The sequence below is a fragment of the Pteropus vampyrus genome, unplaced genomic scaffold, assembly GCF_000151845.1.
Source record: "Pteropus vampyrus isolate Shadow unplaced genomic scaffold, Pvam_2.0 Scaffold81, whole genome shotgun sequence".
NCBI lineage: Eukaryota > Metazoa > Chordata > Mammalia > Chiroptera > Pteropodidae > Pteropus > Pteropus vampyrus.
In genome coordinates, this window is record NW_011888862.1 from 5,817,901 (window position 1) to 5,837,486 (window position 19,586).

A 19,586-nucleotide genomic window follows, 5' to 3' on the forward strand; every position below is an offset into this window, starting at 1 on the left:
AAAAAATCCTAAAGGTTATATAATATATGATTCCGTTTATATAACATTTTTGAAATGACAAAATTTTAGAAATGGAGACCTGATTAGTGGTTGCCAGGAATTATGGATGGAGTGAAAGGGTAAGAGGGAGGTGGGTATGGTTATAAAAGGGCACTATGAAGGAGTTTTTAGTAATGAAATTGTTAAGTATTTTGACTGTGGTAATGGATAGACAAGTCTACACATGTGATAAGAAGCATAGAACTAAACACACATACACACACATGTACACACACACACAAGTATTAGTAAAACGAGGAAACCCAGTTAAGATCTATGGATCGTATCAGTGTAAATACCCCTGTTGTGATGTTACATTATAGTTTAATAAAATGTTACCATTGGGGGAAACTGGATAAAGAGTTCATAGGAACTTTCTGTATTATATCTTATGACTTCATGTAAATCTACAATTATCTTAATAAAATTTTCAAATAAAAATACTAGAAGTCTAAGAATTATACATGCCATGAGTTATAAGAAACACTATTTAACAACAAACTCAATTTAATAACTTAAGAAAAAAGAAAAATACACTCTCATTAAATCTACTTATAGATTACAGGGTAAATCCTTACTTGAGAAATATTAAAATGTGTGCAGGTGTGAGGGAGGGGAAAATTACAACTTAAATCAAGGAAATACGATGGTTTCTAGAAGATTCTCTACCCTCAACCCAGCTTCCATCTTCTATTCCTCTTCCTTCTTCCTGCACTCTCCTCTGATACCCAAGGTTCTCATTAAGCCTAATTCCCAAAAAGAAGAAAAAAAACTTCTGGAAAAAGTCATACTAAGATGTTGCTGACATGATTAATTCATTTTTATTTGTTGTTTCTCCCTCATCTCTGCCTACCTCCCATCCCCAACTCATCTTTGAGCCCTAGTACAGTGATTTATATATAGTGCTCATTAAATATTTTGTGAAGCTAATGAAATTATTTTAAAAGAGAATTGCTGATTAGGGTAGTTCCTAAATTAGAGGAATAACTCTCTAGTGGTGAAATGTTCAGCACCTTAGCATCTGTTTGGAAAAGGTAGTTAGGGATGGAGACCTTTCCTGGCCCTGTTCAAATAGCCCAACAGAACCTCCTGACCACTCTAATCTCATTCACATACAAAGCTCGTCTTTTCCCAAATATGTGTTCCAAGTTTTGAAAAATTTAGCCTAAAATTGTAAAAACATGTATATATTGGAAAATCAAATTGTCATTAACACAAATGTGACTTCTGGTGTGTGTTCTAGATCTATCAGATGATGATTGATGATGAGAATTTTGTCTCCTAAATTCATGATCTTGTTTCTTCTATCCTGGAAAAACACATTTAAAGTGGTATACATGGCGTATTTGAGGTAATATTTAAAGATTTCTCCCTCTGGCTTCAAAATTCTTCTCTGGAGAATGATAATTAACGTGAATTCAGATTTATGCAAAATGTCATAAAAATAACTATTTTAATTATTGGCAAACTAATTTTCATTTTCTTAGAGTAGATATAATTAAAAATGGAAGCCAATATACAAGTTCTCATGACTTTATTCTTCAACTTAGCTTAGATATTAAGATAATGTTTTAAAATATCCTAATACATTTTTCCTTTTTGGTAGGTAGCTTTTTAAAAAGAATAAGAATCACTTGTTATTTTTTTGTTATTAAGATTATGCCATAAGATGAAGGCTGTCGTGGCCGGAAGTAGATACAACATAGGATAAATTAATCATTGCTTAACTTTAAATTAACCAGATTTTTAAAAAGCCCTGACTAGGATAATGGTCTTGAAAGCCAGACTAACAAGGGAAAGAAAAGAATTTTCTCAGGATTCCCAAAGCTGGGCTCTTATAAAATAGAAACCAAAGCTTAGAGGGTTGGCCATAGAAAAGCCACAGAGTAGAAGGTTGTGGACAAAGCATAAGTAAGGGAATCTCTCACACACAGGAGAGGGGATACCCTTCTAGTTCTGGGATGTGAAACTGGTCAAAGAGAAAGGAAGATACAAATGTCCCCCTATCTCCCCATCCTTCCCTGCCCTCCAAACAGGGCATGAGGGCAGAAGTTAGGGATGGTAGAAACACCCACATGGACTTGAGAGAATCTGAAAACATCAGGGTAAGTGACTACCTCACCAGGCACATTCTGAAATAATACAAGCATTTCAGAGGAACCTGCCATAGCATCGTGTTTCATCCTTCTTGATGAGAGAAAAGTGAAGCAACAGCAGCCTTGTAGTCATACATACTCTAGAAGGCAGGAGAGAGTTCCTGGGCTCCTAACTTGGACATGGAAGCATTGAGAGGGCGGATGTACTCCAGAAGTATGCTCATGGAATCTAGACACACTGGAATTGGGTTATCTCTGTTACATAGTAGAGCCTCAGAGGCTGATGGTGACTTGACAACTGGAGGCCAGAATCATCTGCAGGTTCATTCACTAACATGACTGGGACCTTAGCTGAGGTTGTCAGACAGAACACCTACACATGACCTCTCTGTGTAGCTTGGGCTTCCTCACAACGTAGTAGCTCAGTTTCAAGAATGAGCATCCCAAGAAAGACAACCTAAGTGAAAGACCTATTGCCTTTTCTAGTGTAGTCTTGAAGTCATACATCACATCTGCTGCATTTTGTTGAGACAGTTACAAAGACACAGCCAGGCTCAAGGGGAGGGAAAAGAGACCTCAACTCTGGATGGCGGAGTGGTAAGGTTCTGGAAAAGCATGTAGAACTGGAAATATCATTAAGGCCATTTTTGGAGAATATCATCCACCTCAGTATAAGACTAGAAGTCATTAGACACCCTTCAACCTATTTCCTCTCTACATCTTCATTTTACTGGAGTCTTATTCCACCTTCTTCCCCTTTCTGTCCTCTTTCGAAGTGTTCCACTGTCTCTCCAGGGCCCATTCCCTCGTATATCCCCTTGATCTACCACTCCCTGCTCCAACATACTCCAGTTCTTTTCTTGTAATAAAACCTACTTGCATATGCAAGTGTCACCTGGCCCTCTTCACATCCCACTGTGGGAACTGGGGTTTGGGAAGCTGATGCATAAAATGCTGATAATCTGGCTACTATTATTGCTGTGATATAATACTCAGCTCTGATCCAGGAGTCCTGTGTCTTCTATCAGCATCCATAAAACTGAGGCAGGCTAGTTTGTTATTTTGCAAGCAGGGTGAAATCTTAGACCATTTGCACTTCTTGAACCTACTTTGTGCCAGGAGAGTTCACATACAATAATACCTCATCTTCACAATACCCCTGTGATGTAGATGTAAATAGCCCCATTTTCTAGATGATGGAACAGATTTGAAGAGGTTTAGAAACTTGCTCAAGTAAGTGGCAGGGTTTGGATTTGTACTCAGGACAGTCAGTTTCCAAAGCTTTGTTTTTCCAATCCTGTGACCATAGCCTCTCTTTGTTTCAGGGAAATAATGAGTCTTGGTTACTTAATCACTATCCAATGTCCCAGAGATTGTTTAACTTCTGTAAAGGACAAAGCCATTTCAAGAATAGTCTTCTACTTGACTTGTGAAGTTTTTGAAAATCCAGGGCTAATTGAAATGAAAATCTGACTCCTCACTATATTTCATTTCTTTGTGTCTTTTTACATATATTTTCTGTTATTGCAAAGTTCCACGTGGAATTTGAGAATCTGGCAGTTGGTAATTTTTCTCAAGGACAAGAAACATTAAGACATTTGTTCTTGGAAAAATAAATCCATGTATGTGACCTGTATACCCACATATATATACAATGGAGCAATCTATTCAGAGTTTATTTTTATACAGAGGACTGCTGTTATGCAAATATACACAGACCCATTCTATGCTTTAAGGACATTTTCTGAATGGAGAATCAGGGATGGCAGGAAGGAAAAGAGGACAGAAAGAAAGAGACAAGATTGCATAGACACACAGAACAGATTTACCTTCCCTGGGTTCTTTTAAATGTCTTTGGAATAAATGTTGTACGATGATTTGAAAGTGTATGCAGTATTTTAACCCCGCCTTTAGAAGTAGAGCTCCAAATGTTAATGAATGTCTGTTGTGGCTTCTTGAGGTCCACATTAGTAATTCCACAACAGCGGCAGAGCCCCTTTGTTTAAGCAACTGAGTAAAAATAGCAACAATATCTGAAGTCCTTTAGACCCCAAATTTAGCTTTAAAACTCTCCTAGAATGACTTCCCTCCTGTCATTCGTGATGACAGATCAGATTAACAGTGGTGGTATATCTTGCTGTCTGCTACTCCACACTCTGGAGTATGGGCAGCTTCCAAGAACCAGGTGTCAGGAAAATAAAAGGAAGATCAGGGGCCAATTGACCTCATATCTAAGCCTTGAACGCAAAAACAATTGCTCAAGCCTCCACATGCTTTCCCATCCCCCTCCAGCCCATAGACTCAAGTCTGATTTTATCATGTTCACTAGAGCCCCTGGTTTAATTAGCATAACTGTGGCTGTGAGAGCACATGGCAAAGATTATGGTTTCCATGACCTCACTGATTCTGGAAAGCACTGATAGTTCAGAAAATATATGTATTCTTTCCTTCTGGGATTAAGAACAAATCTAATAACACATATAGGACACCTGCCCTTACCATCCCCTCCACCCTCAAGTACAGATCCTCTTATTCTCTTTCCTACAACCAAATTCAAAAATCCATTTAAATGGATTCAGGGTTAAGAGGTACAGACACGGGTCACTTGTCAACACTCTTCTACCCAATAGATGTGGTCCATTGTCTTTTGCAGCTCCCTTTTTGGAAATGACTGTTGAATGCTTAGCCTAAAATGTATAGGACTTGCATACCCTTTCCTTGACAACCCCGGTTGGACAAATAGGTTATTTCCGCTCCCCCACCATATAATTCCTCTTTTGGTGAGCTGCTATAGTAGGAAGCAGCAAATGGAGCTTCTTTTTTAGGAGACTCTGTTGGTTTCCTGTTCATATCCCTTAAACTCTACCATTTCAGAGTGCTCCCACTGACTTCCAAATGGCGCCATCTACATTTCTGTGCCTGAGGGCTTTTTCTGGAACAGTTGGGGCCACTATGATCCCATATGTGGCAGGCTTGAAGTGCCAAGGAACTACCAACCCTGAGAGCAGCCTTCATCCAATGCTTCTTGGCTGTAAGTACCTCAGCTCCCTTTCCCCTCATGTGAGATAAATTTGAGACCTGTGTTTTACACCATGTCCCAGAGCATCCCCATGGGATTAATTTCCAATTATCTATTGCAGGTAGATGACTTGACAATGTATTTTTTTAACACCTACAGCACCTGGTCTTCCTAGGTGATCTCCCATACAAGTACTAACCAGGCCTGACCCTGCTTAGCTTCCAAGATCAGATGGGATCAGGCACGTTCAGGGTGGCATGGCCATAGACGACAATGTATTCTTTATTGGATGCCTTCCCTTCTCTGAATAACTTTTCCACTCTCCTATTTATGTTCTTAAAACCTCCCAGATAAACTACTTGCACTGAATTCTTGGGGAAACACAAACTAAGATGCCTTCTTTAAGTTATAAGGTCATTAAAGAAGCTCCCATTAACCCATTAGGTGAAAGTTCAAGGAAGCATAGATTAATGATTCTGATACCCTTTAGAGGCTCTGATAGAGGGGGAAGCTTTGGCAAAGAAGTTTTATATGACAAAATGCATGAATTTTCGCTTTCTGTTTGTCACTTATCCTCAAAACAAGTCAAGCAGCCCTCATTGAGTTTGGTAGTTTTCAAGTGCTTGCTCACCAGTCTCCTTTACCACTTTTATCCTTCCCAGTGGATAAAGTCATGATTGTTTCTGTGATGAGAATAGTCCACTGCCTTTATATATAAGGGATCTGGGTTTCAAGACCAGGTGCTGTAGGCGTTAAAAAAATACATTGTCAAGTCATCTACCCACAATAGATAATTGGAAATTAATCCCATGGGGATACTCTGGGACATGGTGTAAAACACAGGTCTCAATTGTGGTATAATTGGGCATGTGTTAAAATTCTTTTAAACTGTAGTTTACTGACCTCTAAATTCAGGGCAAAAATACCTGGTAGGTAATTCATTCAGCAAATATTTTTTGCCCCCTGTATATACAGGTTTTGTGCTAGCTTCCTGAAGATACAGTCATGAATAGATACAGTTTCTTCTTTCATGATACTCAGCATAGATGTCGTGGGTTCTAGAATAAAACGGCTTGTCTTCAAATTCTACTTCCAGCTAGTTCCGTGACCTCACTAAACTTGTTCCCCATTTTACAAATAAAGAAGTGAAGAAAGACCAGGTAGCTTGTCAGAGGTCACGTAGCTAACATATGGAGTGAGGATTTGAACCCAGATGGTCTCAATATAGAACCCACATTCTTAATTTTTCACCTTCACTTCTCAAGTTGTGACTCTTGGAGGAGCTTCTTAGAAATGCAGAATCTTGGGCCCACCCCATACCTACTGAATCAGAATCTGTAGTTTAACAAGATGCCTATGTTGTTCATGTGCACATTACTATTGAAGAAGATCTGCTCTACCCCATGCTAATTGGAGTTCAATGATTTAAGGGCTTTAGTGGAGCTATATCTAAGATGCCATTAGAGAAAAAGTCCTGAACTGAAGATAATTAAGTGAAACATAACGTTATCTGAAAGCATTGGTATATAGGTGCTCAATAAACACACACACACACACACACACACACACACGCACGTACACGCACACACACACCACAAACATGCCACCATTGTGAACATGAGCCCATAGCAGTGACTTGTGAAGGCCTAGCTTCCTCTCCTTCCACAGCTGCCCCCACAGGTGCTACTAGCCCTAACTCATTCTGCATTTGTCATTGGCCATTAGGCATTATTCCTGACAGCCACGTTCTCTCTTACCTAGATGGTTCAGGGAGGAATTTGCATAGGCATAATTGGTTTGTTTTGTTTTCTTCCCTTCTTTGTTGTCATGGTTACTCAGTTCATTTGCATCTTCAAGCTTCTTTTATATTAACCTGAAAACCACTAAAAACATCTCCTTCAAGGGGGAGAGGAATCTTACATGACGGACAAGGCAGAGTCCTAATTCCCAAGGGTCCAAGTGATGGTTTTAGATGAAGACACCTCTAAAGTAGAAACAATTTTTAAGATATGGCTTAAAACCACAATTTATCTGGAGACTTCCTCTTTAGATCTGGGGTCAGAGCTCTGTATCTTGCATATGTGCATGTTTCAGTGGCAGAGAACGTGTCCTGGAGCAGAAAAAAAGTCATCGTTGGAATGTGACTCAGTGCAGAGACTACAGGGAGAAGGCATACTTCCCAAGGCAATTACATTCTTCCAGTTGCTCAGGGATAAAAGAAGTCTATCTCATTAAGCCTTTAGCCCTGATGATGTCAGTCACAAAGGAAACTCAAGATTCTTTGGTCACCCCTCACTTACCTACCTTAGTCCCCAGATGACTTTGTACATCCCTGTTTCAGTCATCTATTGTACCCAAACCACTCAAAACTGTAATAGCTTACAACCATTTTATTATTTCACATGATTCAATGGGTTAAATAGCTGTATGGTTCTTATTCTCATATGGCAGCTGGGGAAGCAGTCATTTGGGGGGCTTGATTGGACTAGAATATCCAATGTCTTACATGGCTGGCAGTAGATGCAGTCTTTTGGCAGAAAGCTCCAGTGGGCAGTTGCCCAGAGTTCCTTGGTTCCCCTCCATGTAGTCTCATCATATGGCTTGGACTTTTCATAGGATGGTAGCTGAGTCCCAAAAGGGAGAAGTCCAAGGAAAGAAGTTCTCTACTGGTCAAGGAACAGCACTCATTCATGGGAGGAGGGAATAGGCTCTTCACCTCCTGATGAATATACAGGGAAAGGAGAACTTGCTGGGGAATCCTTGGAGACTAACTTATGTACACCACTTCCTGAATTTTTTCCCACCTTTCTCCAACTACTTAAAAATTTCTGCTATGCCCTCTGGACTTCTTGTTTGGTCATCAACAAAGTTCTATTTATCCTAAATCTCTTCTCTGAATGCTTCCTTTATCTTCTTGCTCTACATGAAACCTGACTCTTGAGAACACAACTTTTCCTGCCACCTTCTCAGGTAGTAGCTGTTTTCTTTCCCATGTTCCTCCTATCCCTGGACTGGAAGGTGGAATGGTTACCTTTCCTGGCTATTTGTTCCTAGTTTCCCAGATCATTCTCTTATTCCTTATTAACACCACACCTACTTCCATCTTTGAATGTCAGGTCATCAGACTATAGCATCCAGCACTCCTCCTGGTTACAGTCATCTGCCAACCTTGTGTCATTCTTCCTCTTTCCTTCAAGATTTTAGATCACCTCACTGTCATTCCCTCTAATATTGCCCCTGTCTTGATTCTTGGGGATTTCCATACCATATAAATAATGTTTCCAATATTCTGCCTCTGTACTTTGACTTTTCTTCCTCCAATGATTTTTGTCTCTCTCCTCCTTATCCACATCCCAGATTTCCAATTCCTTTGTCTCCTTCATAATCTCTGTTATCCCAAGGCAACAAATCCAAGCAGTTAAAAAAATTTAATTATTATTTTATATTAGTTTCAAGTATATAGTACAATGTATATAGTATAATGGTTAGACATTTATATAATTTATGAAGTGATCCCCCCAATTACTCTAGCTCCTAACTGGCTCTACACACTGCCATTACAATAGTATTGACTATATTCCCTATGCTGTACTCTACATCCCTGTGACTGTTTTGTAACTACTAATTTGTATTTCTTAATCCCTTCACTTTTTTACCCAGCCTCCCAACCCCTCTCCAATCTGTTAACCATCAGCTGGTTCTCTGTATCTCTGAGTCTGTTTCTGATTTGTTTTGTTTGTTTGTTTTGCGCTTTAGATTCCACACATAAGTGAGATCGTATGGTATCTGTCTCTCTGTCAGACTTAGCATAAAAACCTTTAGGTCCATCCATGTCATTGCAAATGGTATAATTTCATTTTTTATTATGGCTGAGTAATGTTCCATTGTATAGATGAACTATAACTTCTTTATCCAATCGTCTATTGATGGACCCTTAGGTTGCTTCCATATCTTGGCTATTGTGAATAACGCTGCTGTGAACATATGGGTGCATAGATCTTTACAAGTTAGTGTTTTGGTTTTCTTTGGATAAATACTCAGAAGTGCAATTGCTAGGTCGAAAGGTAGTTCTATTTTTAATTTTTTGAGAAAATTTTGAACTACTTTCCATAGTGGCTGTACCAATTTGCAATCCCACCAACAGTGTACAAGGGTTCCCTTTTCTCCACATTCTCGCTAACACTAGGTTTTTGGTTTATTGATGATAGTCAATCTCACAGGTATGAGACAATTTTCATTTCTCTGATGACCTTGAGCATCTTTTCATATGTCTATTGGCCATCTGTATTTTGTCTTTGGAGAAATACCTATTCCAATCTTCTGCCCATTTTTAAATTGTATTGTTTGTTTTTTGTTGTTGAGTTATATACGTTTTTGGATATTAACCCCTTATCAGATGTATCATTCCTATTCAGTCGGTTGTCTTTTTGTTTTGTTGACAGTTTCCTTTGCTGCGCAAAACCTTTTTAGTTCAAAACCTTTATAGTCCCATTTGTTTATCTTTCTTTTGTTTCCCTTGCCCAAGGAGATATATCAGAATAAAATGACTAATAGCAGTATCAGAGAGTTTACTGCCTATGTTTTCTAAAAGTTTTATGGTTTCGGGTCTTACATTTAAGTCTTTAATCCATTTTGAGTTTATTCTTGTATACGGTTTAAGAAACTGGTCCTGTTCCATTTTTCTGCATGTATCTGTCCAGCTTTCCCAACACCATTTGTTGAACAGACTGTCTTTACCCCATTGTGTATTCTTGCATCCTTTGTTATAGATTAAATGACCATATATGTGTGGATTTATTTCTGGGCTCTCTATTCTCTTCCATTGATCTATGTGTCTATTTCTATGCCAGTACCATGCTGTTTTGATTACCGTAGCCTTGTAGTATAGTTTGATATCAGATAATGTGATACCTCCAACTTCGTTTTTCTTTCTCAAGATACTCATGGCCTTTTGGGATCTTTTATGATTCCATATAAATATTTGGATTATTTGTTCTAGTTCTCTGAAAAATGCCATTGGTATTTTATAGGGATTGCATTGAATCTCTAGATTGCTTTGGGTAGTATAGGCATTTTAATGGTGTTGATTCTTCCTATCTATGAGCATGGAATATGTTTCCATTTATTTGTGTCTCTTCAATTCCTTTTCTCAATGACTTATAATTTTCCAAGAATGAGTCTTTTACCTCCTTGATTAATTTGATTCCTAGGTATTTTATTGTTTTTAATACAATTATAAATGTGATTGTTTTCTTAATTTCTCTTTCCAACAGTTCATCACTGTTGTATAAAATGCAACTGACTTCTGAATATTAATTTCATATCCTGCTACTTTACTTAATTTATCAGTTCTAACAGTTTTTTTTGGTGGAATTGTTAGGGTTCTCTCTATATAGAGTTTCAGGTCATTTGCAAATGACGACAGTTTTACTTCTTCCTTTCCTATATGGATGCCTTTTCTTTCTCTTTCTTGACTGATTGCTGTGGCTAGGACTTCGAATACTATGTTGAATAGAAGTGGTGAAAGTGAGCATCTTTGTCTTGTTCCTGATCTTAAGGAAAACGCTTTTAGCTTTTTTTCCGTTGAGTATGATATCAACTGTAGGTTTATCATATATGGCCTTTATAATGTTGAGGTATGTTCCCTCTGTTCCCACTTTGCTGAGAGTTTTTATCATAAATGGATGCTGGATTTTGTTTAACACTTTTTCTGCATCTATTGATATGGTTGTATGATCTTTATTTTTCAATTTGTTAATGTGGTGTATCGTGTTAATTGATTTGCGGATATTGTACCAATCTTGCATCCCAGGAACAAACCCAACTTGATCATGGTGTATGATATTTTAAAAGTATTGCTGAATTCAGTTAGCCAATATTTTGTTGAGGATTTTTGCATCAATGTTCATAAGAGCTATCGGCCTATAGTTTTCCATTTTTTTTTTGTAATGTCATTGGTTTTAGAATCAGGGTAATGGTGGCCTCATAAAAAGAGTTAGGGAGACTTCTCTCCTCTTGAATTTTTTGGAGCAGTTTGAGAAGAATAGGTATTAATTGAATGTTTGGAAAATTTCACCTCTAAAGCCAACCAGGCCAGGACTTTTGTTTTTCAGAAATGTTTTTATTACCAATTGAATTTCTTTGGTGGTAATCTGTTGGTTCAAATTTTCTGTTTCTTCTTGACTCATTCTTGGGAGATTGCATGTTTCTAAGAATGTGTCCATTTCTTCCAGATTGTCCAATATGTTGGCATATAATTGCTCCTAGTATTTTCTTATAATCTTTTGTATTTCTATAGAATCTGTGGTTACTTCTTCTTTTTCATTTCTGATTTTGTTTTTGGGTCCTCTCTGTTTTTTTTCTTGATGAGTTGGTTAAAGGTTTATCAATTTTGTTTATCCTGTCAAAGAAACATCTCTTGATTTTATTGGTCTCTTATATTGTTTTTCTAGACTCTATATTGTTTATTTCCACTCTGATCTTTATTATTTCTTTCCTTCTACTCACTTTGGGTTCGTTTGCTGTTTTGTTTTTTCTCGTTCTTTTAAGTGTAAGGTTAGATTGTTTGAGCTTTTTCTTGTTTCTTGAGGTAGGCATGTATTGCTATGAATTTCTGTCTTAGGACTGCTTTTGCTGTGTCCCATAGATTTTGAGTTGTTGTGTTTTCATTTTCTTTTGTCCCAAGGTATCTTTTGAGTTCTTCCTTGATCTCATTAATAACCCATTAATTGTTTAGTAGCATATTATTTAGCCTTCATGTGTTTGTGTATTTTCCAGCTTTTTTTCCTTGTAGATGATGTTTAATACCATTGTGGTCAGAGAAGATGGTTGATATGATTTCAGTCTTCTTAAATTTTTTGAGACTTTTATGGCCTAACATGTAGTCTACTCTGGAAAATGTTCCATGTGCACTTGAGAAGAATATATTTCTGCAGCTTTGGGGCGAAACACTCTGAAAATACTAATTAAATCCATCTGGTCTAGTGTGTCATTTAAGGCTTCCTTGTTGATTTTCCATTGGCATCAATGGGGTGTTAAAGTCTACTACTATGAGTGTATTACTGTTGATCTCTCCCTTTATATTAGTCAATAATTGCTTTATATGTGTAGGTGCTCCTATGTTGGATGAGTATGTTTACTAGAGTTGTCCTCTTGTTTTATTGATCCCTTTTTCATTACGTAATGCCCTTCTTTATCTCTTATTATAGCTTTTGTTTTAAAGTCTATTTTGTCTGACATAAATATTGGTACCCTAGTTGTTTTTTTTAATTTCCATTTGCATGAAATATCTTTTTCTATCCCGTTACTTTCAGTCTGTGTGTGTCATTTGATCTGAAGTGGGTCTCTGGTAGACAGCATATGTATGGGGCATGTTTTCTTATCCATTCAGCTACGCTATGTCTTTTGATTGAAACATTTAATCCATTCACATTTAAAGTGATTATTGATAGGTATCTAGTTACTGCCATTCTATCATTTGTAGTTATGAGTTTTTTCCCCCTTCTTTTTACAGAAGTTCCCTTAATGTTTCTTGTAATACTAGTTTGTTGGTGATGAATTCCTTTAGCTTTTTCCTGTGTGGGAAGCTCTTTATCTCACCTTCAATTTTAACTGATGGCCTTACTGGGTAGAGTAGTCTCGATTGTAGGTTCTTGTTTCTCATCACTTTGAATATTTCGTGCCAATCCCTTCTGACCTGCAAAGTTTCTGTTGAAAAATCAGCTGACATTCTTATGGGAGTACCTTTGTAAGTAACTAGTTGTCTTTCTCTTGCTGCTTTTAAGATTCCCTCTTTGTCTTTAACTTTTGGTATTTTAATTATGACGTGTCTTGGTGTGAGTCTGTTTAGGTTTCTCTTGTTTGGGAGTCTGAACTTCCTGGACTTGTAGATCTATTTCCTTCACCAGGTTAGGAAATTTTTCTATCATTATTTTTTCAGATAGATTCTCACTCCATTGCTCTCTCTCTCCTCCTTCTGGTACCCCTATGATGCAGATGTTGGTACGTTTGCTGTTGTTCCAGAGGTCTCTTAAACTTTTCTCATTTTTTTGAATTCTTTTTTTCTGTTCTTCCAATTGGGTGTTTTCTGCAACTTGCTGATTCGATCCTCTGCTTCATCTAATCTACTGTCGATTCCCTCTAGTGCATTCTTCGTTTCAGTTATTTATTTATTTCAGTTATTTATTTATAACTGGTTCTTTTTTTATGGTTTCTATGTCCTTTTTTATGCTTACTATCTCTCTGTTGAAGTTCTCACTGAGATCATCTATTCTCCCCCAAGTACATTGGGCATCGTCATAACCAGTGTTTTGAACTCTGTCTCTGGTAGGTTACTTGCCTCCATTTCACTTAGTTTTTTTTTTTTCTGGAGTTTTGGCCTGTTGTTTCATTTGTGGCACAATTCATTGTTTTCCCATTTTACTTCCCTCTCTGTGTTTTTTTCTATGCATTAAGAAGAATTTTACATCTCCCAATTGTGGCCAGGTGGCTTTATGTAGTAGATGTCCTTTGTGGCCCAGTGGTGCAGTCTCCCTGATCACCTACACCAGGGGCTCTGGATATGTTCCTTGTGTGGGTTGTATGTGTTCTCCTGTTATAGCTAAACCTTGATTACTTTTTGCAGCTCAGTGGATGGGATTGACTTTCGGGCTGACTGGGTGTGGGGATTGGCCACACCCACAGGGCGCAGGCCTTTTAAAGTGGGCATCTGGGTTTTCAGGTTCTTTTCCTCTCACCCAGGAGGCCAAAATTCCCACTGATTTTTACAGTCAGATTTTGTGGGAACTCCTCTTCCCAGGACTGGAACCCTGGGCTGGGGAGCTTCTGTGAGGGGTTAGGACCCCTTGTTCCTTCAGGAGGGCCTCTGCACCTTGCTATCCATAACAGTGCTCAACTGCCATGTGCGGGTGTGGGACTAGCCTGTTTTGCTTATCTGTCCTTCCTACTGGTCTCGATGTGGCTTTTTCTTTATAGCGTCAGATGTAGGTGTTATTATTATTTATTTAAGTTTTATTTATTTTTTTATGGTGACATTGGTTAACAAAATCCAAAAAGTTTCAGCTGTACACTTTGACAATAAAGTATATATATATAATATATATATATATATATATGCTATGTATTCACCCCCCATAGTTAGATTTCTTTCTGCCACCACATATTTAACCCCCTTTACCCAATCTACCTCCCCCCTCCCCCCTACCGTCTGGTAACCACTAGTCTATAGTCCATGTCCATGAGTCTCTGTTTGTTTGTCCTGTTCATTTGTTGTTTTTAGGTTTATATCTCACTTATAAGTGATACCATGTGATTTTCAACTTTTTCTGTCTGGTTTATTTTGTTTAGCATGATTATCTCGAGGTCCATTTATGTTGTCACAAATGGCAATATATTATCCCTTCTTATGGCTGAGTGATATTCCATTTTATAAATATACCACAGCTTCTTTAGCCAATCATCTATCATAGGACACTTCAGTTGTTTCCATGTCCTGACCACCTGATAATGCTGCTATGAACATTGATGTGCAAATATCTTTTCAGATATGGGTTTTCGAGCCTTTGGGATAAATATCCAGTAGAGGAGAAAATTATTGTTATTTTTTAATGGAAGATGTTTTCACCACAGAAAAGATAGCAGACAGAGCACCAGAAGTTTGGATTCCCATTCTGACTATGATAAATCATCATGAACTTGCTTCCTGCCAATTACTTTTGCCTTTAGAAAATGGGCCCATAGCCATTTTTCTAAAACGGGCCAAAGGGAAGTTATGAAAAGAAAATGAAGCTCTGTTTTTATGTGTATACATAAATAATTTTGTACTTTAAGAATGAAGAAGATATACCAGCATTTTGACTCCTATACTCAATAAAACTTCATGTGTATGTGGACAAGTTGCGTACAAAATATTCATAGCAGCACTATTGCAAAGAGCCCCAAACTGTAATAAAAAGCCCCAAGTACTTATTGTATCAGTTAGCTTTTGCTGCATAACAAACAACTCCAAAACTTAGCAATTAAAACAACAACCCATGATTTCACGGGTCAGCAATTTGGACTGGGCCTAGCTGGGTGGTTTTACTGGTCTGAGCTACTGAGATTGGATGAGCCTGGCCCAGACCAGAGAAGGACTGTTGAGCAGAATGTAACTAAATACTGGTTGTTGTTATAGGGCACTATATTTGGGGTGATTTGCTATACAGCAATAGATAGGTGATAGAAAGCTACTTCAGTTCATAGTATTAAAGGGCATAGGCAAGTTCCTCAAGTTCCTGGAATAAAGGATGTAGCAATTATTTTCCCTTTTCCTCTGCTTAAAGATAGACTCATGTTCTTGAAAACAGAGCAATGGTGGAAACTGTTGAAATGCTCCTTGGTGAATTTAGTTATGGGTGGCTCTAAAATCAATTATTTACTTAAATGCAATATGCTGTCAATTTGTACAAACGAGCACCTGGAGCTTTACGAAAACCTTTAAAACAGAGTTTCTCAACCTTGGTAATACTGGCACTTTGGACTGGATAATTCTTTGTTGTTCTATGCATTGAAGGATGTTTAGCAGCATCCCTGGTTTCTGATCACTAGGTACCAATAGCACCTTCTCCTTCAGTTATGACAAAATGTCTCCAGATACTTCCAAATATCCCCCAGGGACACAGTTGCTTTTGGCTGAAAAGCACTGCTCTAGAAAAACTATTCAAGAAACATCAACTTAGGTACCACTATGGAAAATGAGGATAGTGAAGATTAATGGGTGGCAGTGAAGCAAGTGGAGAAATAGGGAGAAGAGAAATGGATGCTTATTCAGCCCTAGCTGTGTGCATTGCTAATGTCTTGAAAGTCTCAAAACAATCTTGTGAAGAAGTTGCCATTACTTTATCATATAGATGAGCTAGAGGCTTAGGGAACATAAGTAACATGTGTGACTATTAATAAGTGGATCTGGTGATCCAGTTCAGGTCTGCCTGACTTCAGTATCCATGCCCTTTCCCCTATGGATTCAGGGCTGCCTCACACTTAGGCCAGGAAAAGTCAGAGATGTCCATCAGTAGCTGCCCATGATGGCTGCTTGTCCCAAGGTAGGGACATAGATCTTCTTTAATGAACTCAAAAGTCAGTATCCAAGGTCTGGTGAGTGACTGTAGGAGGTTACAAAGCAAGACACCACTCATTATCACAGCTTTAGGTCACAGATCTTGTTTAGGCCTAGGTAGGACATAGAGACCGTTATCAGTTTAGGATAGAAAGAGTGTGAGCAATTGAAACTCACTAATAATGCCCATATCTCATTTTACTCTGTAGGTCTCTTAAAAAGATCTTTTAATGATTTTTTAGTCTTTAAAAAATCAATTCAACTTATACTTTAACAGACAATGCATATACATAGTACAACATTCAAAAGATACAAAAGAATAAACAATAAAAGATAACTTTCCCTCCTATCTTCATCCCTCAAATCCTTATTTCCCATCCCAGAAGGCAACCACTGTTACCATCTCTTTGTGTATCCTTCCAGAGATACTCTATATGTAGTCAAGAAAATACATATATTTTTTCCATCTATGGCAGTATAGTATACACATTATTGATCACCATAACTCTGTGTGTGAGTGCATGTGTGTCTGTGTGTGTATACAGATACATAGATGTCTGTCTATCTGTCTACCTATCTTGAAGCACTTTCATATCGGTACATAAAGATCTGCCTCATTTTTTTTATTGGTTGCCTACTATTGCATAATTTGGTAAACCAGTCTTCTAGCGATGGACATTTAGGTTGTTTCCACTCTGTTCCTATTACAAACAAAGCCACAATGAGCAGCTCTGTACACATATTTTTCCTCACACGTGTAAGTATATCTGTTCACTCAGTTTGTATTTTATAAGCTTTCATTTCCTCCTTTCTGCGGTGTTGGTATTAAGATGAATATAACTTTGGAAGCAAGGGAAGGGAATAGAACATTTGAACAAAATATCAAGTATACAATTAACCTTGATAAATCAAGCACCAGAAGTAAAAATAGAAAGGAGACTGACCACATGTGGTAAGTTAAATATTATGTTATTTGGCTTCTCAGGCCCCAGATTCCTCATCTAGAATCTCCTAGAGCCAGATGGGACCGCAGATATTCTTTAGTACATCCTTCCTCCATGTTTTTACAAATGAGGATCTAGGTCTTCCAAGTTCCAATTCTGTGCTCTTTTTAACACCATCGCAATGTCTTTTCCAACCCTAATATTTTGAAACAGAGAAAAAATTTGTTATTTAAAATCCAAACACTGTATCCACCACTGCCTTCTAAAGCTGTGGCTTAATTCATAACAATGAGGAACTATATTTCTGGTCTCTTTCATCCAAGGGACTGTAGAGTGAGGGAGAAGGCAAAGATGGATAGTTCAAAACCCCTGCCAGTGGAGTATTTGGCCCATTTTGTAACAAAATATATAATAATGATATGCAGAAGTGGCTGCCCACCTTGGTAGAGAGATAAAGAGGTGAAATACTTTTCATAGTATTGTGAGAGGAATGAGTTTTTAGGGGGATCCTGATGACGATTCCCAAACTGGGTAAGCAAGGAGTTTTAGAAAATAAGCAGCATGGCTAATAAATGTGGAAAGGTGGCCTAAATATTTTATAAAGGTAAAAATGTTTAATAGTCAATTTAAGTTGATTTGCCTTGTGGTATAAAATCATATCAAAATGTTTAAAAAATAAAATGTTAAAAAATGTATATTTAAAAAAATAAAGTAAAATCACATCATAAGTAAAGTCAGCTTCATACACAAATGCCTTCGGTAAATAGTTCTCTATGGAACCCAAGAGAAGAGAGATGAGTTTTACCTACAAATTAGGTCAGAGTAGAGAATCAAGAACAGCTGTAAGAGGAGAGATAATCAGGGAGATAGCAAACTTGTAATGGGATCTTAGAGCGGAGGTGATCAGGGTAAAAGGCAGCCTTCCATCAGAATATGAAAACACTTAGACTGAAAATCAGCATACAAAGGGAAACATATCATCATTATTATTTAATTCATCTTTTAATGACTAAGGGGTGAGTATGACATCATTTAGGAATGTTTTGGTTGCACGTAATAGAAATCATAACTAACACTGTTTTAAACACTAACTTTCCCTAACAAGAAGACCAAGGGCAGAAGTTCTAGGATTATTTCTTTAGCTCTACCAGGTCAGGACACTGGGTTGGCATTGCGTAGTTCTCTTGTCATTTTCTCCCTCAAGTTCACATGAAGCTGCCATAGCTCTATACAAACCAGTCTTTAAAATGTCTTAAAATTCAGAGTAGGAAGATGAGAAAGGGAGAAAAGTATTCTTATAATGGGCAGAAGTATCTTTCCCAGGGGTCACCCAGGAGACTTTACTTCTCTTTGGTCAGAACTGACTCTCATCTCCATCCCTAACTACAAGGTGTACTGAAAAGTCATTAAGCTAATCTCTCACTTTTAATGACTTTAATTCATTCTCGAAAGCCTTGCCACTAGTGGGAAGATGTTATTTTAAAAATTCCATTAATTAATAATTAATTAATTAATTTTTTAACACCTACAGCATCTGGTCTTCCTAGGTGGTCTCCCATCCAAGTACTAACCAGGCCTGACCCTGCTTAGCTTCCGAGATCAGACAAGATCGGGCGCGTTCAGGGTGCCATTGCCATAGACTAAATTCCATTAATTTTAAAAAGAAAAATTATAAGATTTCTTTCCCAATCCACGATACCCAAATAATTTTCACAGGTAAGAAAATGTATCACATGAACAATGAAAACAAATTTCTATAAGAGATTACGAACAAATTGAAAATGAAAGTAGATAAATCATTTGTACACAAAATGTAATGTAGAAAAGGTAGATGAAGTAGAGATGGTGGAAAAGAGGATGAGGAAATCATTATTTAGAAGATAAATTATTTTGTCAATACCATTGTTTCACCACCTTTCCAACTTCGGAGAGGGGATTTTGTGGTTATTTTGTTCTCTAACTGCACTTAAATAGAAAGCTATAGCCTAGAAATCACCTTTAGGACAAAATAAAAGATAAACATAAGAATGCTTTGAAACATGTTGAAAAATTTAAAACATGAAATTGCACATGCACAAAGACTAAAGAGATGTAGGTGTTACGTGTTCATCCATCTCACTTGGTATCTATATACAAAGCAGATCATTTTGGGCTCATTCAAACATGATGCTCAATTCAAATTTGTTCCGTATGATAAGCTCTGACTAGTAAATATATGTCAGGTAAAATTGGTGGTCATGACTTAGCCTGAAACTGAAATAATGTCATGTCGCTTCTTATTTGTTTAGTGTTTTGGGGGTGAAAAAGCCAACATATATTGGGGAAAAGACAGTCATTGTTCAAAAAGTGGTACAACTTTTTAAGAGCCATTATGACAAAAAGTTGTTAACTGAGCA

At 37.5% G+C, this 19,586-nt stretch overlaps 2 pseudogenes; both read right to left on the reverse strand.

Moving 5' to 3' along the window:
• Positions 1–5,304: 5,304 nt before the first annotated feature.
• LOC111741793 lies at positions 5,305–5,423 on the reverse strand (annotated as a pseudogene).
• Positions 5,424–18,712: 13,289 nt separating this feature from the next.
• On the reverse strand, positions 18,713–18,831 carry LOC111741706 (annotated as a pseudogene).
• Positions 18,832–19,586: the final 755 nt, after the last annotated feature.